This window comes from Epargyreus clarus, unplaced genomic scaffold, assembly GCF_041222505.1.
Source record: "Epargyreus clarus isolate Ecla_fem2 unplaced genomic scaffold, WU_Ecla_fem_2.2 ptg000017l, whole genome shotgun sequence".
NCBI classification, from domain to species: Eukaryota; Metazoa; Arthropoda; class Insecta; order Lepidoptera; family Hesperiidae; genus Epargyreus; species Epargyreus clarus.
The window spans coordinates 7,016,876-7,042,343 of record NW_027332225.1 but is presented as its reverse complement, the minus strand read 5'-3'; the positions used below and the strand labels follow the sequence as shown (position 1 = coordinate 7,042,343).

At 34.4% G+C, this 25,468-nt stretch overlaps 1 long non-coding RNA gene across 1 annotated transcript in view; it reads right to left on the bottom strand.

Moving 5' to 3' along the window:
* Positions 1 to 12,450: 12,450 nt before the first annotated feature.
* The window catches only part of LOC140749232 (uncharacterized), a 467,169-nt gene continuing 454,151 nt past the window's right edge, over positions 12,451 to 25,468 (bottom strand). Inside the window, exon 3 of the long non-coding RNA XR_012103038.1 lies at positions 12,451 to 12,582. This is a non-coding gene — a long non-coding RNA (uncharacterized LOC140749232). The remainder of the gene's footprint in view (positions 12,583 to 25,468) is intronic.

The following is a 25,468-nucleotide window of genomic DNA, read 5'->3' as shown; positions in this document are numbered from 1 at the left end:
CACAATTCATTACGTATTCGTTGGTGATAGCAAGTATTTTTTTTAGAAAATTATATATAAATAATTGATTGCAGGTGTCAGTTCTTATCAATATGAAACAATTACCTTTAAGGCTGACACACAAAAAAGGATGTTATAAAATGGGCGACACTGCCCGTCGCAATACAAAAATTTACGCTTGCTTCAAGTATTATATCGCTTTGCAAAGCACTGCCGTAATACTGAAATCATGTTGCGTGACGTGACATCACAGTGTGTCGCTGCAGTGCATGCAGTATGGTACCGTGCCGCTATTATATGTGTCGACCCTTGAGGTAACCTTAACTTGATTACATGCTACGCCTTCCAATGTTATTGGTCTTACTAAATGACGCAAATAATTAAAATATAAATAGAGGCAATATTTGAACAATATTGTTAATTTCACATATGTGAAATTTGGGAGTCTATTCGGTAGCTTTGTTTATGGCTATTATATTTCATTATTTTATGTCTTTCTTTTATTTCCGGTGACCTAATAATAATATTTTACAGTAAAATTAAAATGAAATGCTTTACTGTGTACCCTTTTAGCATTTAATAACAATAATAATTATAATATAATTTATTCAAGACAATAATTGCAGCACACAGTACAATTTTAAAACTAAATATACAAAGATAAAAATGAAAAAAATAATCATTTCATCTACAAGTTTGCCTACCGATAATGCATAATATCGTAATTTAAAACGGTCAATCAATTTCCAATTCTTTCTATACTAACAAACGAGTATTCGGGGGCGCCTCAGTATCTTATTATCATCATCATCAACCCATTATTGTCCCACTGCTGGGCACGGGTCTCCTCTCAGAATGAGAAGGATTAGGCCATAGTCCACCGTGCTGGCCAAATCTCTCAGATATGCATGTTTCCTCACGATTTTCCTTCAACGTTTAAGCAAGTGCTAATTAATTTCTAATGCGCACATAATTTTGAAAAATCAGAGGTGCGTGCCTGGGGTTGGAACCTCGGACCCTTCGATCAAAAGGCCGAGTTTCTTAACCACTAGGCTAACACTGCTTTATTGCCTATTGTGATTATATCTACCTCAGTACCTATTGTGAATATAAATATTAAGCTGCAGTGAATAATTTAGAGGTACCTTAATAACTTACGTTACTGACAACAAAAGCAACTATGTAATACGGTAAATTCTGACATATTTAAGTATAAACCGTCCGAGTTAAATTGACTCAGCACACAGTTAAAATGGAGCAGTTGCGAAAGTAGTTTGATAGTCATCATAATCTTTCTGTAGTGCTCTCAAAGGCCATACCTGCATGAGTTCGTATTGTTGTATTGTACCATGACCCGTATGTTACTAATTAGACCATCGCTGTAACGTCCAATTAAAGTCTTTCGTATGTAACTGGAACTTTATTGCCATTGTTAAACTAGGAATTATCACAAACTACTGTGAATACTACATTAAGCTTAGGTTTGAATTTAATTAAATGGTTAGTTGTATTTGAATTGTGGTTCTTATTAAATGGTACGAAGTTCGTAGAATCCCTTTGTGGCTCGGGTCTGAATGCACCACGCCCGTACCTATTTTCGCCAAATTACAGCAGTGATAAGTGCATTCATTCTAGTGTGGCGGTGAGGTAATGGAGACATACTTAAATGAGGCGTTCCGACTTGGTTCTCGGGGGCATCAATGCATACAGATGCACACCACGACCACACGACCACAAGGTCAACTTCAGGTAGGATTCTTATCTCATCTGGGGTTGATTGCACAATGTGTCTTTGGGCGGCTTTCCCTTCACCTTCAGGTACGTGTTACGTTTGCAACCGCAAGTTCTAAAAAAATCGCAATTTGAACTTAGAACCCTTAGACATTAGTAGCAGCTCGTTCCATACGTAGAATTCTGTTATTCACTATATTATAACCATTAGTTAAATTGCGGCACTAACTTAGTAGAATAGCAGGTGCGCGAAAACCGACTTTGCGGATGTGAGAATGCAATTATTATTTCCTTAGTGAGTTCGCGTCCCACTTAATATGTGAGGATGTGGAGCTATGATATTAATATGAGAATAGAAGATATAATTTATATCATCTTTAGTAAAACGTGTTACTCCTTTGAAGAACTGCCTGGCGCAGTAGGCTTCGTACCCGTTTAATTTTCGAAGTAAGGCTCTGAGTTCGCGGCAGGACATATTTATAAAATATATTACAGATTTGTATTTATAATATAGCAGTGACATGCAGCCCACCTGACGGTAGGTGGCTACTGCTGCCAATGGACATCTGTAATAAACCCCAGTCAAGATTAGATTGCAGTGATAGCCTAATGGTTAAGAAACTCGGCCACTCGATCTAGGGGACCGAGGTTCAATTCCCAGGCACGCACCTCTGATTTTTCAAAGTTATGAGCGTATTAGAAATTAATTATCACTTGTTTAAACGGTGAAGGAAAACATTGTGAGGAAACCCGCACACCTGAGAGATGTATGTGACGTCTACGAATACGCACTCGGCCAGCGCGGTGGACTATGGCTTAATCCTTCTCGTTCTGAGACCCGTGCCCAGCAGTGGGACAATAATGAGTTGATGATGAAGATTAGATTCGTAAGTCCTAACTGAGGTCGGCTAAATATGCTCCGCTACCCCTGAGGAAGAAGCTGAAGTGTATCGCAAAGTATATCTACCTTACCACACCACAACACACACACATACTTTTAACATCTAATTCAATTAGCGAATTATACTTAAGTCTTATTGATTATTTTCGTTCTATTATAGAAGCATAGACGCACTTAAATTTCCAAAGCTGGTATAAAGGTAATGAAGTTAAATCTATTTTAATATTTTAATTCATATCCCTCCTAAGACAAAGGCACTTCAATAATTTAACCTTCTAGAATTCCTATAGCTTTTTTATACTGTGTACCTTATTATTTTCTTTACACAGGTCAGTTATTAACTATTATCTTCTCGTAGTAATATTCTGTCTTTTCTTAATTACTTCTTATACAGCATCTGTTTAACGCTTCGGTATTCTTAGTAAATCCCAAGTTATTTATTTGTAAGTAGATGGTAATTTATTGTCCTAGCCGTAATAAAAACCAGACTGACTGCCAAGAATTATATAAGCGTTATCAACGGAATATTATTAAGCAATCTGATGAAGTCATAATATCTATAACAAAATAAGCGAGGAGCTCTATTTGTTTGAACATATTCACTTATTACGAGCCTCGAGGGGTTAGAAATAGAATCCGCATAGCGACTACACTCCTAAGGAGCCAGAATTGCCGGAAGGGTATTGATGATAATTCTTGTTTACGACAAATACTTATAGAGGGTGCTTTTATATAGATGCCTATTTTTTACTTAAGATTGCATATATCATAGAGTGGTTACTAAAACTCTTTTTATTAAAACTCTTTAGTTACTGAAGACTTCGTGTTCGAATGAATTTGTGTTGATTTATTCAGCAGCGATCTGAGTAAGTTAAACCAATCTTGGGTTTCTCGACTACTTAAATCACAACAATATACAAGTACTGTTGTTGTTGTTGTTTTCATTGTTGTTATAAAAAACTATTCTCAAGTTTTTTTTATTGTTTCAATATGTTTTTGGAGTTTACTCCTTAAGAACGATTTGAGTTATAAGGCCCGGTACGGAAATTTTATGAGGAGTAAAATCAAGTGTAACACGAAAAGTTGAGGCGTAACGTAGAAAGAGACAAACATATATATCTGTAGGATTGAACGTGTAAAAGAATGAGATGGAATACATTACACAGCGTATCTCATTCTCGGGGTCTCTTCTTTGCGCGATACTTCGTAGTCTCACTGTATAGTTCACTACCTCCAGTCTGAGAGTTGAATGTGTGCGTATGTTTGTACGTGTGTGTTGCGCGCCTGCGTATTACGAAGTTCTGCCACAACTTGTATACTGCTGCCGAGTACAGGGTATGCACGCTGTATAATAAATGCATATAGTAGCATCTATTGTATACATCTATATACAACGTACATAAACAGCAACCTAACCATCAAGTTTTAATGATTTGATTTTAAAGTTTTCTTGTACTTCTATGCATTGATACGTGTATTTTTATGTACTATTAAACAAATCATCAAGTGATTAAAGTTGAAAAAATATTATTTTAGCAGATGCGTTCATTTACCCTTTTTTTCTATTCGATATATATCATAATTATCGTTCGTAAGGAGTAAACTCCAATCGTGCGTCGTAGCTGACACACACACACTTTTTTTTTTGTTCAATATGAATAGTTTATGATGAAAACAATCTATAAACTATCATGTTATCATAAGATTTACTTATAACGAGCGACACCAGAAACTTTAAAACATAATTATATCTCTTGTATAAAAATAAATATTGAAATTATGAAATGATCGTTACTTATATGTATTTATATAAAACTAGTAATATAGCGATGATATTTCTCGAGATGTATGTAATAAACGACGTTGCCTCTATAAACGATCCCATAAACAAGTTAACCGACTGATATACTCGTAGCTCTGCCCTCGCCGCTTTCAAACGGGTATCATTATTGCTACGCGATACGAATACACTATTTATGAGATGCGTTATTTACGCACGTTATTAATAATCAATCCTTCTCAGATTTTCTTACCAAACATCGAAATATGCAGACATGCAGAAATATATAATATGCAGAAACTGACTATTTTTGGTAACAAAGATCTAAATGTTCAATAATTTATGTCTCAGAACCTGATGTACTAAAACGTATTTTTAATAAAATGAAGTAACAGTAAAAAATGACATGCTCGAGTAGCTCACTATTTATGTAGGTTTTCAGAAATTTTATTGCAAAAAATTGTTTTTTTTTATGAATATTGTAAAGTAGATATAGAAAACTTTTTTGCAAGATCTAAATTAATATTTTAAGTTTGTGGCACAAAAAACATACTGTTAGGAGCGACGGCAAAAAAAAGAAAATTTTCTCTTTAAATAAAAGTGTGCGTAAAAAAGGCACAGTAGACGGCCTAGGGGACAAGCTTTAAAGATTAGTACACGTTACACCATACAATTACTATGGGAGACAAAAAAAACACGTTTTAAACAAAAAGTAACAATTTGCGTTTTTTAAATCAGTCACCTTAAAAGGCACTAGTGTGTGCACTTGTATATAAAGTGATATGTTTTATATTTTAGCGGTTTCAGTGCGTTCTAAGCCTAAAGATTACTTAAGATTAGTAGATACACGGTAATAACACCTGAGGGGATACTACCATCTCTTAAAACAACATTATTTTAATCATACTTTTTTTTTTTTTTTACAGGAAATTTAACTTTTTAAGCAAAATATGACAATTTCAGTTGGTTTTATACAATGGATAAGCGAAAAATTAATAAGGGTTTAGGTTTGTTCAACTGTGTATGATGGAATATTTTACTGTTTTAAGAAGAAAATAAAACTTTCCTGAACTATGATGGTTTTTAAAAGAGGGTGGTAGGTCCCCTGGAATCGACGGTTCAATCTCGGACCGTATGAAATAGGCATGACATTTCGCTACTAGCGGTCACCCAACTTTCAAAAATCAGATGATATGTACACTAATTTGCAACTTCGATATAAAAATAATACCACAAAATAGCGTGTGTTCTTACTTTTAATATTTCCATTTCCATGAACCTCATTCCAATAATTCGATATGATGGAACTTGCAGCAAAAAGTATAAATCATGAGCGCAGAAGGTATAAATTGGACCGCTTTTCAGAAGTGCAATAAAAAGTGCGAAAACGAGAGCGAACTCCACCAAGCAATTAAAATCACAAAGGTAGATATAATTTCATAGCATCACACTGATGTTATATTTATAATACGATGAGAAAGCTTTTTGCGATGTACGTCTAATTGATTTTGCATTAATATCTTTCATTTGTTTACAAGTCATCATATTGGACTTTGCGGTTCAATTGCTGAAGTAACCGCTATATTTATTCTAAGAACAAGTATAATATAAGTTTGTCTTTATATTTGAAGTACGATATGCTTACGATGCACTATACTTATTTATTCCACTGCATTAACAATTCGTGCAATTATGATGGTAGAGGTCTTTAACCTTCACCTGTGCACAGATATATGAGTTTATTATTAGCATTATATTAGCAGACATAAATAGGCGGTACGTTGCCCTTCTATTACTAAGCGCCCCTTTCAGCCCTTTAGAGCTAGAAAGCTAATTATCCGTGTGAGTAACTTTATTAAGTGTACGATAACAATAACAATGCCTGTCCGCTACTAATGTCACGTTATGTTAAATCGTTAATTTTCAAGTGTAAGTTTATACTTATTTGAGGTTTTAAGTTTCATTCTACTTTGTTAATTGACAAAATTCTGTGGGTGGTACAACTTTATTGGCCCCAATGCATTTATTTTATAGTTAGGGTACATTTACATTTACATAACATAGAGATTTATTTGACACAGATCATATCAGTACCCTTAGTAGAGTTTCTACAAAAAATACTGTTTTAGTTGTTGTTTACGTATTTCACATACATTTCCAATCAGTTCTGATACAATCCGCTAGGGACGCTGATTGGAAATGTATGGGCAAATACGTAAACAAATACCAAAACAGTCATTTTTGTAAAAACGTAAAACCTCATACTAAGGTTACAGATGCGGTCCATGGCTGACAATGTCATTCAAAATATATTTTAAAAAAGCAGAACGGTGCAAAACTTAAATAAATTATTTTAACGCAGGGATTTAAATACCAATTACTGAGATCAAAGTTGTTGTTACGGTGTGTGTTAATGTGGACTTAGGGCATACGTTAGAGGCCACCAAAGTGTAACCAGCATGGCATCCCGGTATCGAAGGAGAGCTGATACAGGTAATTTATTTCCGCCGGAAAATTCGCATTAATGTCGGAGGCAGGCAATTTATCTTTACGTAATTCGCGTAAAACGCTTATTGGCTGTCGTAGCTCACACGAAGATAACATGATTTATTTCTAGCCACCTATATAGAGCATATTAACAGATATTCATTCTCCTAATTTTCCTTCGTTCTATAGGAAATTTTATTATTTTTCTGCTGAAACCTCGAATAAAACCCTAACTGCGCTTCAAGAAATAATATCCCTTATAAAAATGAAAACTATTTTTATGCTTGCTTGGATTAGAATATGGTAAGCTTTTTCGAAGGTGGCAGAACCCTCTGTGGTTCGACTCAGGCGGCAACACCGACATACCTATTTCTACCTAATAACAGCAGTGTTAGGCGCTGCTGTGTTCCGATTTGAAGGGTGTGGTAAGGGAGACATACTTTTCCGAGGCGTTCCAGCTTAGTCCTCAGGGGTAGCGGCGCATCTGTGGCCGACCTCAGGTAGGCATATCTAATCTTATCTAGGGTTGATTACAGATGTCCATAGGCGGCAGTAGCCACTTACCATCAGATGGAATGCATGCTAGTCTGCTACTCCTATATTATAAAAAATATATATTATGATAAATAAAAGGAGAAATAAATAAACTCATCGTAAATGGGATTTGAAGCAAAAATGTTCCCAGTTAGTTACGGTTCGAGAAAACTTGTACCGCTTTATTAAGTCGACGCGGTTTTAAAATTTTAAGTCAAAGCTTAAGATTAATTATTCTGAAGTCACTTTGATAAGGCTCTTTGTGCGAGTTTGACAATTACAAGTTCAATGTTAATTTTATTCACGGTTTTAAATGAATAAAACGAAAGGTTAAGTGGCGTTCTTATTATTTGACTACCCCAAAAGTATAGCAATGTTTTTTGGATGTATGACTTATGAGTAAATTATTTTGAAACACTTCTTGTATAAACGGTTTAGAGGATTTTGATAAATGCATGAATTAGTATGATAGTTGTCCAAAGCGAGTATATAAAACAATAGATTAGTAAAGATTACTCGCTCCTAATAAGAAAATAACCTCTTGACAATTGTCACTGTCATCTATTTTCGTGTTTGAAAACTATTAAGAAAATGTAGTTTTTAGATCATTTCCGAATGAAACGATATTTATTTGCATTTTTTCTACGATTTCGTGTCTTAACTGCGCATGTCGGCGTTGTTCCGCGTAAATTACGCCATGACAGCCATTAAAGGGCTGACAGAATTGTCAGCCTTTTAAGTCATTTAATGGCTTCCTTCAATTACAAGGCGGTGAGATATCTATACTTATCTATGGAAACAATATACAACATTTTGTTAATAGTTTTTTATGGAATAAGGTTTTTCTTGGTATGCTTCCAGCCAATACATTATTTAGCTTACCTTTTTGACATTCATGTTATAATCATATGCACAATAGCTTTTGAAAAATACTTTTATGAGCGTAAAATTTACTATGAATAAACCAGATCTCAAAAATATTATCAATTTACAATGAAGTTCCGTTTAATAATAAAAGTTTTACAAATACTATCCTGGTATTATTTATAAAAAAATCTGTGTTAAAAATAAGTCAATGTAAACAAAAAATGAACGTGCTTTTTCCGCAATTTCGCTCTCGTGGAAGCCGTAATGTAGTTAGTGCTTGTATCACTATTTAGCACTAAGCCATAATTGCAGTCACAGCTATTTAATTTAGATGGATATTTCTTTGTCGATAGACTTTATGTACTTAATTTGTTGTATGTACCTGACTTCGGAAGCTAATATTTTTATACGGAAGACATGCCTCATTTCTTGATACGCCCTACAATTTTCCTTATTACATAATATAACAATGCATATCATAGAGAATTGCCGCTCATATCTGACTTATAAGAATGATATGTGAACAACACTATGCTCTAACTTGAAGAGTAGAAACATATAATAAACCAACAGTAAATAGGCGTTCTAGTCCGTTAAAACAAGGTGCCTATAATCGATTTTAACTATTACTGGAGTTATGGCCCTATACGGGTCAGTTATCTTTAACATGAAATAACAGCTACTTTTACAAACTGAAGATAAACCATCGATTAATGACATTCAGATATAAGTCCTATTTAAGTCCAAAAGTTAGTAGGCAGTTCCAGATGTTGTTAGTTCAGTTATGTAGAGCATGCTTAATATAAATTGAAAATGTATAAAGTAGAGTAACGAACACAAAACGTTGCGGTAAGAGTTGCTCCACTCCCACAATTATACTCTCGCGGCATCCGTAATGCAGTTTGCGTTTCTGTCACATTTCGCGAAAAGATTTAATTTCCTCGAGCTCTACTTATTTTTATACATTTTTGCTTGCTCTTATATTTTTGTAGTCGATTATGGAGCTACTTTGATAAAAGATATAAATATTGTTATGATTGTGTTACGTTAGGTCAACTGCCTAAGTCTGTTTAAAACTAAAAGCAATCTTTGCAATGTATTAATTGTTAAAAAGTGTAGTATAGACGAGTTTCAGAAATAACAAATAAAAAAAATATTTCATATAATTATAAATATCTATCTCACACCATAGTTTAATTAAACTCACTTAAAATGTCCACTTATAGAAGAAAGTGAGTGAATTATTGTAACGAACAAAAAAATATAAAATAAATCAAAAGGACCAGTGGAGTACGCAAATTAGCCAAGGACATTAAAACGCGAATTGTAACAAAAAGAAGTATCTAAACTTCTAAGTTTTATTGTTACCGCACCCTTGGCAGTGTGCCAAATATGTCACCTAAATTTGCGAACAAAATAGGCCTATTTGATTCACGACTTTTATTTTCCTCCTTAATAAGAATTTTTGAGTCCTCATTGACGCTGGGGCCTGAATGCGTCTTGACACCCCTCTTATATTAAATTTTATGACGGAACATTTTTCTTTGAGGTTCCATTGAAACCAATATAATTGTGAGACAAATTATATAATCAAGAACTCATTTAGAAGCATTTTAAGCATTTATAATATCAAGGCTAAAAGTGTGTAATTACCTTAAGAACGAAAAGTCTACTTATATTTTTTTAATTTCTTCGTGAATCTTATTACACACATGACGACTCTTATGGCAAAGTGGTCACCATACCCGTCTGATCCGCTAAGCCTTCCGGGTTCGATCCCCGGCCAGACTGAGATCTGAATGATGAATTTGGACATCTGTTCTGATTCTCGACATTAATTGTCTATTCCTCATTATGTTTGTCCATGTTACCCACAACCCAGAGAAACCAAGTATGGGGCTATAAATGTAAAAAGCGTCTTTAAAAAGCATACTATTAAAGACAGGTAGCTAGAAAGCTCATTTTCCTCCATTACATGTAGATTATTCGAGTGATAACATTATAGTATAAAGGAATTCAGATTTATATTCACGTTTTATTTCCGTGGTCTACCCTAAGGCTCTCTGGCGGAGATCGCTTTATAGCGATAATACCACCTCACTAACCCAGCGTTCCAGCATTTTTATTTACCCTGTGCTTTCTGACTTAATATGTCTTTTATAGCTTTTGTAGAAAAACGGTAAGAAATGCACACGCGAACATACTTAATGCTGCATGCATAATTATGTATATGCACTCCGTTAAAACTCCAAATTATTATGAGATTTATATATTTTTCATAATTTCTCGTCAACTCGCATGTAGTTCATTACATTTCATTTAAACAAATTACTCAGGTTGGTAAATTAAAAATGTCTAAATTATATTTTACTAAAGTTAATCACGAATTTATCACGCTACAATTAGATAAAAACGCGCTACATTTCCAGATTATTTCTTACGTATTACTTACTGGCAAATATTTTCCCCAATCTACTATTTTTTACTAGAGACGGTTACGTCGTAGCAGGTGCTACGTTTCTTGTAGCTTATCGTAGCTGATTTGTTTCAAATGTTACATGCGGGAAAATATATGTAGTACATATTCCACTGTTCGTATTCTTTGGATTTTTACAAAATATAGTAGATGAAAATTATGTATCATATTAATTACAGTTTTTGTGCACCCGCTGGCTAAGTGATCATGCCTGAAGAGCTATGTTTACCAGTCTCAGCTCGGAGTTTGTATAATCATACTATGATACATGTATAAAAAACTTTGATATCGTGATTCAGAAGCATGTGGCGTCATTTCTTGACGAGTTGCAGAAATTCAACACAGTTTCGTTTTCACAGACGTTTTGGTTTTAATATGATTTGTGTTATGATTTCCTTCGACATTTCAAAATTAAATTAGGGAAATTCAATATTGCACTTTTAAATAAAGGAGTATCGTTGAATATTATTATTTCATATATTAACTTCTGCTTATTTAATTAGCAATTTTATGTGTTGTAATCAAACACTGTATCATAATTATGTCCGGTAAAAACAGCCCAATAAGCAATATACGTTGATTTAACCCCAGCAAATACGAGTATATCCGATATTTGAGCTGGTGATATTTACAGAATGCCTCCAGGAAGTGATTAAAATAAATTCATTTAACATTCATACATTTACAAATACCAAAACACATAACTATAACATAGCACATGTACACAGTAACTCATTAAGATTTTGGTATTGCTGTAATATTGTTCAAAGATATATGCTATGCGAGTTAATTGCTCGGTTAACCCAATTATAATAGGCTTTGAATGTTATAAGGTATAATAATATATGGATGAATTAATAATTATTATGTCATGAGTATAAGAATGCATTTATCAAACATTGTATTTATCAAAGAATGTTAGTAGTAACCATATTTATTCAACTTTTGAACAGATTTCTAATCAGCTTTGTTTTATACATGATATATAAACAAATGATTAAATAGCGTAGCCTTATTGTATACTTGGGATAAGACTTAAAGTGGAAAAGGGGTAAATAGCAAAAACAAATAAAAAAATAGTTTTAGGGACCCAAAGAGTATATAGGAATATATTATAATATAGTATAGAGAAAAGTGATGATTTTAGGCCCCATGATACTAGTTTGGTGGTACTTAATTCCTACACAAAAGCTACTAACGGCAAATAAGCCTGCCTTTGTGCGTGTATATAATATAAAAGAAAATTGCGAAGACCTTTCTGTATTGACACGTTTGAGCCTGAATACTTGTATATCGTATAATCCCTTAGGGTGGAAATTCTCATTTTAGCTGTGTAACATGTAAATATAAGCGGAGACCCCTTAATTGTTATAACAAAGGGAGATTACTAACAGGAATATTAGTCTTATAGTAATATCTGGTTATCATATTCTGGTCCGGTCTTATAGGCATAGTTAAAAGAATGCGCTGCGCGATAGAGGGATTGAAGTCCTTAGTAGCAGCAATTCTATCGTAATTAATATTACTCTCTTCATTCTTTAGTAGATATTTGACGTGTAGAATATTCATGGAATATTCACATGTACGTGGAATTGACAATGTTCTAAGTAAATACGTTTGTGTGCATTCAAATTCGAACTAAAACTGCATACACATTATTTATATTCTGCTGCTATAATAATGAAATAGGAAGGTATGTAGGTAATAGAAATATCCTACCAGGTGTAAGATGATGACTGTCGCCCATGATTTCTTGTAATCCAAGCCAGGTGTACTGCTTGTGGTAGATTTTTGGTCAATTGCTACCTGAGGATTAATTCGAAATATTTTGTATTAGTAAAAATATCTGCCTTACTACTTTACAGTCTTCTAACTAAATCAGTCGTACCACGCAGAACTACGACTATTAAATATTTATACCACTTTTTCACTAAAACCTATCTCATAACTGTTACCAAAAACTATAAGCACTCAAAACATTTTCAATACAAGGCATAAATCACGAAAAAAAAGAGGCACACAAAAGTTGGGGCTTAGGACGCCTGTCCCTAATCTATTATGATTGTGCTTACGTTCGGCCTTGGGGGCCTGAGTTCGACAATTGAGGCCTTCGTCTGTAATGCAAATTTTTACAAGTTGCCGCTTTATTAAGCCGCAAACTTTTGTGTGCATGGATATTTTTTCTATATATGAAATAAAGAGTTTCGTCTCTTATATTTGTAAACAATTTCTGGACAATGGTATTGCTAGGTAGTAGTGGTTACAGTCACGTCACTTTTTCAGAATATGTCTTTAAATTATGTAGTTAATTGTATCAGGCGTTACTTTGCGGAAATCCATGCTATTAAGTTAAGATTAAAACTACTTCGCAACAATCCGCTACAAAAAGGCATGCATTAGGTTGACAGCGTCACTTAGCGATTAACCGTCGTAGAGTCAACTTGCCCTGATGATGCTCCGTTTTGGAGCGAAACACGTGTTGGTGGTGGTATGTATGGTGGTGTATATTTTTAATTTTTGCATCTGCATGTATCCTTTGAGGGAGGGAGGGTGGTACATACTGCATGGTTTAAAATATATACCATCATACATATTTGTAGCGGATTGTTGCGAAGTAGTTTTAATCTTAACTTATTTAAATTATGTGACTACATACGAGTATACAATATAGCTAATGGACAAACTTAATATTATATCAGCGATTTTCTATAAAATACAATCTAGTAGTAAGTTATTTCAATAACTAGAACCATAGTTTGATAAACCTATGAATATGGTACGTATGCACATTTATAAAAATTACAATTTAAATTTGATCTGGTGTATAAAAATGAGCAGATGCCTATAAATAAACATAAAGCTGTAATTTCTATGCTTGGTATGTTTTTGTTCCAAATTTAGCAAACGAATGGACATTATTTAATATTTTGGCAACCTTGGTCCTTTCGTCCCACATTGCGTTTATTATTTTTAGGAAAACCTCTTGCTTTTAAATATACACCAAAATCCGATTTATTTCCATAAAACATTTTATGATTTCCAGGTTAAGCGGCTTAGTGGCTTGCGACTCAATTCGCGACAATGTTACAACGCTGTAATTACGCGCAAAAAAATTACTTACACATAGCAGAAAGAAATAAAGCTAAATTAGGCCAACCGAATCTGTGAAATAGGGATGTGAAAACGTGTGAAAAAAACGATTAATTGATAAGCGATTTTCCTTCTTTTTCCATACAAATCTGTTAGTAACAAATAGGTAATAATATTAAAAGCAATAGTTTTTTTTAAATTAAACTCTAAATTGGTCGTCGGATAAACGACATCAATAGTCCCCGAAATTTCGACGTCACAAAATTTTGTTCTTAAATAATCGATTGACGAATGAAAATTATTATTTAAGACGGCAAGTAATAAAAATCGATTATTTTCTCACATCCCTAGTGTGAAATACGAGGCCAGGCTACGTTAAAATTCTGAATGCAAACTTTAGCCCGGAGCGATTGCGTACGTAGGTACTCGTAACTTGCCTGCTATGAAGATTTTCTTAAACCGGTTTTATAAATAAGTTCTTGTTCTCGTAAGCTTTTTCAAATTATACCACCTTGAGAGTTAAATATTCTCAAGACAATAATCATATCGTATTTAAAACAATATAATTTATTTAAATGAATAAAAAATCTTAAATTGCTTTATCAGTAAGCGTGAGGTATGAAAGTTCTCAAGACGAAACATTTAATAGTTTTTAGAGTTCGTTTTAAGTTCATTTAAGTTTCATTAATTACAATTATTATTGCCCCCGTCATTGATTAATAGCCACAGATAAAATATTAATGCATTAAGAATATAAGAAAGATTGCTTTAATAAAATCAACTGATTCACGCTCGTGACGTCCACAGTTGATCGGAGATTCCGTGTTAAAGTTAACATTCTTATGGTAAACTATGCTATAGTATTATGTTACATAAAAAAATATCCTACACCGTATACTGTACAGTATATCGGAATACTTGGACATATATTTCGAGCACAACAAATTAGAACAAGCTAAGCACACAAGAAGTTATTAGATCCGTTCAAACTCCGAACAACTAATGAACAATCACTACTCCCGCTGAGCAAACTAGTCAGACGATTGTCGGAGAAAGGAAACCGACGACAAGAAACGTTCCAGTTAACTACAACTGACAACCAATGGCTGAGTAGCTAGAAGTATATATCGGATTCGGTTTCTCGAAGTGACAATACTACTAACGGTACTTTGAAGTTACTTTAGATTTAAGTAGATTAAACAGTTTTGTATGTATAGTATAAGTATATTGTAACAAGTGTGAATGTCTATCAATTCGCACTTGGACAGCGCGGTGGACTATGGCCTTATCCTTTTCATTCTGAGAGGAGACCCGTTTACAGCAGTGGGTCAGTAATCGGTTGATGATGAGGATGATAACAGTATTGTATTATAATTAATGCAATACCTAGATATATTTGTATATGAAACAGAAATGAGTTATTGCCTTGAATTACCGCCTTGTGGTATTACATCGTGTCGTAGCTTTTGAAAATGTATAAAGTCGTCGTTTTTGTCGATTTAATTATTTAGCGTTAAAATTAATAAAGATTAGCGATTGTGAATCTTTTTTCTTCATATGTCACGGTGATTCTATCCACATGCTTCAAATAGCTGGATTTTGAAATAACTCCTTGCATCAGCATTATAACAAGTATTTAATTAATATATTTCGCACATTTTAAGTTTTTATATTTATAGAAGTTTTCGCAGATATACTCGTAAGATCGAATAATAACTCACAGATACTAAACGGACGATTTTGCTATTTACTACTAGAGTTTCTTAATTCGTATACACACAATTCCTGTTAAGGGTTTTAATGATTTTTATGCACAAAAACTTTCTTTTACCTTACCACGACTATTTTTTATAAAAAATGGCATAAAACGTTAAGAATTTAAATCCAAAATATATTACTACGCATACGCAACCTCTATGATAACGACAAAATTGACCCAATTTTTCGTATTGTACATCCGAATTCCTGTTGTTCGAGATAAATAGAGCGTGACTTTTTACAGTAACAATCATTGTGATAAGACTTGAATGGAAATTAAATGACAGTTTCGAATTCATGCAAGCGCTGACTATTATCTTTTAAATTGTATTTTAATTGTCTTATTTATAATACCGTTATTAAACAGAAACAAACGGGTTCAGCTTGAACCTTGTTGTATTCGGAATTGTTTTGAACCAGTTAAAGTTTTAGTTGTGCCCGGTGTTACTTAAATGGTGTAATTAACGAAACGTAGCTATTAGTTTTGTTTCCTTTTTTGTGTTATAAAATACCATATAAAATGTTTAAATTGGTTTTATTTCACTTATAACTTAACAATGTGGTATAGAGTATCCTCTAAGGATTATCGTACTACCTAAAGGTAAGTATAAAGTAAATATAACTTTACCACACAAAACCGTGAGGCTCAGTTTAATTCCGTCGGGATTTCATTTGTATGCTTTAAGATGTCGGTTACTTCGTATATACATATAATGGCTCAGTGTTGTGTAGTTGGGACTCGAATATTAACCAAACTAATATGGGAATTAGTATTATATAGCAAATAGTAGCGAACATTTTGTGATGAATTGCCGAATAGTATTAGGTTTGTTCTTATTAACTTTGGGAACCTGAGTAAAGTTAGCGACTAAGTTAGCTTGTATTATTTCGCTAGTTTCATTAAATAATATTCAATAATAAAAACCTTTTGTAAGTTATTTTTATCAGACAAGCAAAACTGCTACTTGATAGAAAACACGATTGAAAAATGTATCGAGTTTCCCATTTTGATTAAACCACCCACGTACTTACAAGAGCCGTAAACATGGTGTCATCTATTTTTTGACGAGTCACTCTGTTTGTGACATTAACGTAATAGGATCCAGTCTGTTTGGTACACGAGGAGTGAAAAATGTTTCCCCAGCGTAGCGGGAAACGTTGTGCGGTTGTAGTTGAGAGGTTACGTTTTACATTACATTTAAAAGTACACATGAACTAAGTGGAATGAGTGACATATATTTTAACAATATACAAAGTTTTTTTATATACTTGTTTACAGTACTCTTGCCATGAGTTTTTACGTTTTGACAAATATAACTGTTTTGGTATTTGTTTACGTATTTGCCCATACAATTTCCAATCGGCGCCCCTAGCGGATTGTGTCAGAACTTATAATATTAAGACTGTCCGTATGTCCGTGTCTGTGTAATGTGCCTTAAACCAACTCTTACATAAGTAGCGACATAACTTAAAATTATCTAAATTTATAATTTTATCTGTAGTTTGTCCGTGGAGAACACCTAAAACTTAACAATCGATATTTAATGAAATTCAAATTCAAATTTGAATTCTGTTTTTCTCGTAAATCCTTACGATACCCATACTAGCTTCCGACACCAAAAACTATCATATTTTCGTTTAAAGGATTTCGTGGGAAAACACATTTCCACGAGGTCTTTCAATATGTCTAACTTAGAAGAATTTTCAAAGTAGTGACCGATTGGCAATGAGAATTAGGTATATCTGAAACAGGTTTAGTCACACACAATGTTCTAAATGTTACTTTGGGTTTTAGATAAAAACAGGTACAGAATTCAGAAATTTACACCGAATATAGCTATCGCATAGGTATTTCTAATATCGTCCCTGAAGCGGAATCCACAGCAATATCGAATGAAAAATAATGCGGCGCATCGCAGCAATTGTGCCGTTCCACCGTAGAATAAAATAAACATGAAATTGCCAATATCAGGGTTCTTTGCATATCGAGTCACTAAAGCTGGTTAGGGTAAATGCATGCTGCAATCGTATATGACTCACTACGGGCATTTTCTCACTCTGGGGTAACGTTACCAGTACCACGTTTCCCCAAACAACTTGGAGTAACAAACCGCGTATCGTTCTTAAACTATACCCTTTTGAGTTTTTACCATCATAATATCGTAATGAAATAATTTATTTATTAAATAATAAATTATAATTATATTAAATAATTTATTAAATAAATAAATAAACGCTTTCTACACTCACAGCCCCACATTAGGATTCCTTGTGCCGTGGGTGCCATGGACACACACACATAGAAAAATACACAAACACGCAGACCCAGAAACAGAAAGCTAAAATCATCATTTAGATATCTGTCTGGCCGGAAATCGAACCCGGGACCCTTTGCGCGTCAGACCGGTATTGTGACCGCTCCGCCACGCGGGTCGTCAAATTTAATTACTTTATTAAATCATCTATTAACCTTTTAGATTAACTCCTAATCGGTCTCCTCTAAACTTCAACCTGTTCTATATCCTAAATTAATGATAAAATCGTACGCTCAATAGGGGTGGTCCGCTAATGTGAAGTAGGTACAGAAGCAACGTACTAGCTAACGTAAGTACGAGTATAAACAGCCAACAAGTAATTAATTTAAAAAATCAAAAACCCGACTGCACCAAAAAGGCTGAAGTAGAATTTCCAAAAGCAGTGAAATACGTATTTCATTATTTTTATCCAGAAAGCCAATACAAAGTTTCATAGTAGGTGTCTGCTTCAAAAACAAAACATGTTCAAACGATATTATATCCTATTTTATTTATCCTAGTGCTCATTTACGCTATATAAAGAACCTATGTGTAAAATTCCAGCACGCTTAAGTTCAGCGGTTTCCATTTGCGTTGATCTCTGGCACAGCAACTCACTCATTTAGTCAGACAGTCATCTCGATGTGTACATATATATACTACTAGTACTAGCTGACCTGGCAAACGTTGTGTTGCCATATAAATAAAAAAATGTTAAGGGCGAACAACCCTTATCACTTAGGGGTAAAAAAATAGATAGTGGCCGATTCTCAGACCTACTGATTATGTATATAAAATTTGGTGAAAATCGGTGAAGCCGTTTCGGAGGAGTACGGTAACTAACACGAGAATTTTATATATAAGATATATTATATAATGTATGAGTAATCTACTCTTAATTTTCTTTATTTCGACACCCTACTCGATAGGTTTGGTTATTTTTTTTTAAAACGTGTTACTATTTCGCGAGAAAAATTCACCATTTACGGTCTATAAAATATATAACTTTAGTAATTCAAAGTTTCGGTCATTATTTACCTCGTTAGAGGTAGAATTTCATTATTTTTATCCAACAATCCTGATACAAAATTTCATGGTGTTTGCTTCAAAATTGACGGTTGTTCAAATGAACTTTTAACCCTTATTTAACCCTCTACGGGGTTGATTTTTCGGAGGGGGATAAATAAGTGCGTCCTTGTTCCTATCCAGAAAGCCAAATACAAAATTTTATAGCAGTTGCTTCAAAATTAAAGGATTTAAAAAAAACTGTTTTTCCCTATTTTACCCTCTTAAGGGTAGAATTTCCAAAAGGCCTTTCTTAATACTTATTTACGCTATATAGAGAACCTATGTGCAAAATTTCAGAACTGTAAGGTCCTTAGTTTAGGCTGTACGTTGATTTCTGAAAAATGAAAAAGTCATTTAGTTAGTCAGTCAGTCAGTCACCTTGCTGTTTTATATATATACAAATATGTTTTCATAATCTCCGTTTAATTTCCTTTCATTTGATACCCTACTCGATAGGTTCGGTTAACTTTTTTTTTAAAACGTGTTACTATTTCGCGCCAAAAATCCGCCATTTTTTTTTTTTTTTACTAACACCTATCTAAGGACACTCGGGTCATTGAGACAAATATAATGACACCTTAACTGTTGAAATTCATCCAGCCGTTTGTAAGATCGGATCAAATAAAGAAAGACAAACATACAAGATACGCGCGAAAAACATAACCCTTCCTTGGCAGTCGGGTAAAAAGATTTTGATGGGATTTTTAATACAAGCTACATCTTTACGAAAAATAACCCAAGAAAAATTTAAAAACCGTACAAAGGAGATCCAAAAAACTGAAAGCATATCGCGTTTTTGTACTAATTAAATAAAATGTTATACTCAAATCTAAAAGCATGACTTACGAGTAGATATTTATCATCATCATCATCATCAACAATCCAGTACTGTCCCACTGCTGGGCACAGGTCTCCCCTCATAATGAGAAGGATTAGGCCATAGTCCACCGCGCTGGCCAAGTGCGTATTGGTAGACTTCACATACCTTTGAGATTTTTTTTATTATAAATCTCTCAAGTATGCAGGTTTCCTCACGATGTTTTCCTTCACCGTTTAGCAAGTGATAATTTCGCATACATAACTTTGAAAAATCAGAGGTGTGCCTGGGTTTTATATAATAATATAGAAGTAGCAGACGAGCAACCACCTGATGGTAAGTGGTTACTGCCGCCCATGGACATCTGTAATCAACCGCAGATAGGATTAGATATTCCTACCTGAGGTCGGCCACAGATGCGCCCTACCCCTGACGACTAAGCTGGATACCCTCGGAAAAGTGTGTCTCCCTTACCACACCCTTCAAAACAGAACACAGCAGCGCCTAACACTGCTGTTATTAGACAGAAATATGTGAGGCGGTGGTGCCGCCGGAGTCGAACCACAAAGGGTTCTACCACCTTCAAAAATTTGAACCTCAGATCCCTCGATCTAGATACCGAGCTTAACCACTAGGCTATCACTGCTACCGAGTAGATATTAAGATACAATAAATAACTATGAGTAATATAATGCTCACTAAGCCATAATTTATTGTGCAAAAAATATTTATGTCGTCTCTTAAGTTTACTTTAATAGTGGGAAATATATTTAAAGAATTCCACCTAAACGTATTCAGAGTTCTACAATATAGAACAGCTGTGTTCTTAAAAAAGACTTGTGCCTCCAGCGATTGCGCATATACGTTGGCCTTGCAAAAATATTTATTTTCTATTCAGGCTATTTTTTCGCGATACTTTTGTTCATATGTTTACCTTCCAGTCTTATCTCAAGCTTTTTATAGACGACACTGACACGTTATGTTGAGTTGTAAATAAAATTTCAGACAGGTTTTTTGGGTATAAATATTAGGAAATTAAAAGACGTAAAGTTTTATCCAACGTTAGGTAGTGAAAGCTTTATCAAAACTTTACAAACACAATACGATGAAGGAGCTTTTAAGGGTTCACTATCCAAAGGGAAAAATTGGAAGGTTTCGCTATCTGTCCGTCCGTTTGTGCATCTGTTAAAGGGTTCGTTTTATTAAACCGTAATCGACAAAGGTCTCCCACGAAGCGTCCTGAGTTCAATCCCCAGCTAAATGCACATATAACCTAAATAATAAACCTAGATTTCTGTTCTGGTTTGGGTTTGTGTAGTCAGCTTTATGTATCCATGGCACTCACGACTAATGAAAATCTTAGGTAGGAGAGTGAGCGTAGAAAACGTCATTAGTATCTGTAAGTAGCTGATGGTGGTAGAACCCTTTGTGCCACACCTATTTCTGCCTTATAACAGCAGTGTTGTGCACTGCTGTGTTCTGGTATGAAGGGTGTGATAAGGGAGACATACTGTTCCGAGGCGTTCCAGCTTAGTCCTCCGGTGTAGCGGCACACCGACTCCAGGTTCCTATCCTATTTGGGGTTGATTACAGGTATCCATGGGCGGCAGTGGCCACTTACCATCAGGTGGACTGCATGCTCGTCTGCTACACCCATATAAGAAAAAGAACTATAAGTACCTCCTTCCTAATTCACGTATTCGAAAGTGTTCCCACTACCAATTAATATCAAGCTTACATAATTAAATCAGATTTTGAACAACAAGCTTAAAATCAAGTAAGTGTCATTGAAACACTTCGATTTGTGTTCGAACTCCAACTAATGAACCAAGTGCACCTTAACTTCGCCTACAAGTTGGGAAACCAGTGACAGTTTCCCGCGAGAACCCAATGACAAGAAACTATAAGTAACTAATAGTAGGTATCTACATATAACGGAATTGGAGTGTCTGTGTGTAATATATAAAAAAAATAATTTCCTTGTTTCTACATTTCTCAAACCTATATTATTAGAAATGAAATAACACTTGCTTTACATAACGGCGAAGGAAAGCATCATGAGGAAACCAGAGGTCTTAAAAAAGGTAAGATCTCAAAGGTAACAGTCTACCAATAGGCATTTGACTTGCGCGGTGGACTATGGCCTAATCCTTCACATGTTGGGAGAACCTAACCTAACCTAACCTAACCTAACCTAATCCTTCACATATTGGGAGAAGATGTGTGCCCAGCCGTGGGATGGTAATGGGTTTGACGGTGAACCTATATTATTTGCAATAACTAAAACACTTTAATATATTTTTTACTTCTAATTTGGAGTAGAATAAGGAGTTTTGTATTATGTTGTAGTTTCACCTATGCGAATGAGCGTGTCTTATAGCCCTTAAAGATAAACTTGACGTTGGAATTGAAAACGCGTCCGAATAGAAATATGCGGACTCGTTTAATTCATTCAGTTTTTTTTTTTAATAAAACTATTTACCGACGTTGCTTCACTTTACAGATTACTTACGATCCTCCCAAGCCACGAAATCACACTCGCTCCCATGTAAATTTAACGCATATAAAATTAAATATACCTTTTTAATTTAAAAACACAAGCTTGGCGTAAACATTTCAGTTTTAGCTTCATAAAATTGTAAAGAAAAATGTGTTTTCATTTACTTCGGTACAATGCTTTTATTTTAGTAAACGAGAAGCTTGCAGCTAAAATCCTGCACTAATTGTTTTGTAGCTTTTACTCTCCAGCACTGCTTGGCTTCAGTTTAGTAGTCTTAGCGAACAATTAACTACAAAACTTGCTTATTTATAAAATATTGACCAACCTAGTAATGGACGACGGGATTCTACCCAAAAACAACAGAAATGAAATGTCTTTTTGTTTTTATAATATAGGACTAAGACGAATAGGAAGCAATCCAGCTGATGTTAAGTGGCTACTTTCACCCATGGACACCTGCGATCAACCCCAGACTAGACCAGATTCCCTCCAGAGATCGGCTACAGACGCGCCACTCTCCCTGAGGAATAAGCTGCCTAATATAATGCATGGGCAAAGTATACCTCCCTTACCACAGCCTCCTAAACAGAACACAGCAGCGTTTGAAACTGTTGTTATCAGATTTAAATAAATGTCGTCAGAGTCAAAACACACAGGGTTATACCATCACACTGAAGTGTAAGATATCGGTATAAAAATACCGATGCCAGTAATGACATCACAATCAAACACGAAAGTTCTATCATCTATAGGATGTGATTTCATTCTGGCCGGAATCCGTACGAACTGGAATTGGGACTCGTTCTGGGCATACTAGCATGTCATTATTACTCCAGACGGATACATATTACACTGTAGACTGTTATATCGAACATATTGCGATATGTCAAAACTAAATGAACACTGACATATCATCACAATTTTGACGAGTCACGCTGTTCGTGACATGAACGTAATAGAATCCAGCCGTTTCTACGTGAAACGTGAAAAATCCTTTCAGAAAGCTCAAGTCGTGGTTGAAAAAATAGGCGTTATTTCGTGAAAAATGGCGTAGGAATTAATCATCAAACAGGGAACAAGATTCGCGAATTTTACCGTATAAATAATAACGTTTAGGAAATTACGGTTACGGTATATACATTTTTGGATGTAATAAATAACAGATTAAAAATCGACGTCACGAGGTAGAGATGCAGCTTCGTCTGACCAATATTAAAATATTTATTGCTTTGAACACAAATACGTTTTTCATACATACGAACCACTCACATACAAACGATATACTACGCTATCCCTAAATGTGTGTCCCTATCCTAAATTTTCGGCATTTTACAAGATATTTCGACATGTCACCTGCCACTAGAGACGGCTAAATAACGATTTTATCTGAGCCTTACAGTTGCCTAATAAAACTATATTGAAAGAAATAAAGCTTCAAAAAGGCAAAGATATTGAAAAAGAAAGATTCCTACGAGCTTTTAAAGGGTTCCAAAGAAATATTTTTCACTTCTCGTGTACTGAACAGACCCATCCTATTACTCTCATGTCACATATAAGAGTAAGGTAACTCGTCGAAATTAAATGGCGTCACGTACGTACATTTCTTCGTCGAGTGTCGTGAAAATGATTGCAGTAGTTTGTATCGCAAAGCAAAATAAAATAAATGTAGACTCACACAGACACCCCATTTTGCAGCGCACACAAAAGATCCAAAAGCAACCACAAAGAATAGACACAAATATCATCAGATAGGCCACCACCACGATGTCAAGATCCAACCACTCTTCGAAGGTTGTAGGGCCGTTTGTGGTGAATATCCAGAAACACAACCGCCACATTATTTCTGCCTTATAACAGCAGTATTAAGTGCTGCTGTGTTGTGTTTTAAAGTGTGTAGGAAGAGAGATTTATCCGAGGCGTTTCAACTTAGTCCTCGTGTAGAAACGCATCTGTACCCGAATTAGGAAATGCTCTAATCTTATTTCTTATCTGGGGTCCGTGGGGGCAGTGGCCACTTACCCTCTAGTGATGTAATACTCGATTTCTACTTCAATTCTATCTTTACAAGAACCGATTTCAACTTTAAATGTAACACCAATTCAAAAACATTCAGCTACATGAAAGAAGAAAAGATAAAAATATATCAAATACTTGATTTTCACGTTCGTTACTCGTTACTAAAATAAAAAATAAGCTAAACCAGGATCGTGTAGGTAAATATAGGCTATGAATAGTATCGTATTGCTCTTCGCTATGCCCAAACCCACAGAAAAGATATCGTCTAGAAATGACGTATATAATAATAATACCCTCCAAATATTACATTGGTATTGTGAAAAGATAAAGAAAACCTTTTTGTAAAAACGCGAAACTAATTTCACAAAATTGAGACCAGTAAAAGTAGTTGAAAAATTCTTTAAATTAAAGAATATTGGACGAAATAACCGAAAATATATTTTTTATCGTCTTATTTGATGACCTATGTACAAAATCAAAAAATAACACTCTCAGCATTTTTACCAGCCCGCGTATGATTTCTATTAGAATATCAATTCTATGGTCGGCCCCATCTGAAAAGTTAATTGCTCGCCGCAATACCTGTCTACACGCCAGGGTTGCTACGAATACATTGTAAATATTTTAGTACTTGCAAGTTCAGAACAGTGAGTTTCAAACATCGAACAATTTATTTGATTTTAACAGTGCTTTGTACAAAAGTAAAATAATTAAAAAAAATTCGCTCCACAATGAAGTAACAATAAAGTCCGCAATTACGTGAAGATTCTGTTACTTTAGCACAGATTTAATTGTACTATTAAATGGTTCAATTACACAACTTTTTTTAACGCGGAGAAAGCTACAACGCTTACAACTATATTTAACAAAATCAACAAGATGTTTTTTAACTTTAATTTGTTTTATTATTTTCCTTACTGTAAAAATGATTTATTTATTGAATCCAAACCACTTATAGAAAATCAAAAAGTAAATACCTAATTCTCAACGGACTTGACGTCAAAATAAATTGAAGACACTAGTGTTGTTTAGCGTGAAAGTTATTTGAATAAGTACAAATACCGACTGATTTAAGCCCTAGAGGCTATATCACAGCATTCTAAAAGCTTACAACTTGAAGTAAACAGTTTCAGCACTAACAATAACAAT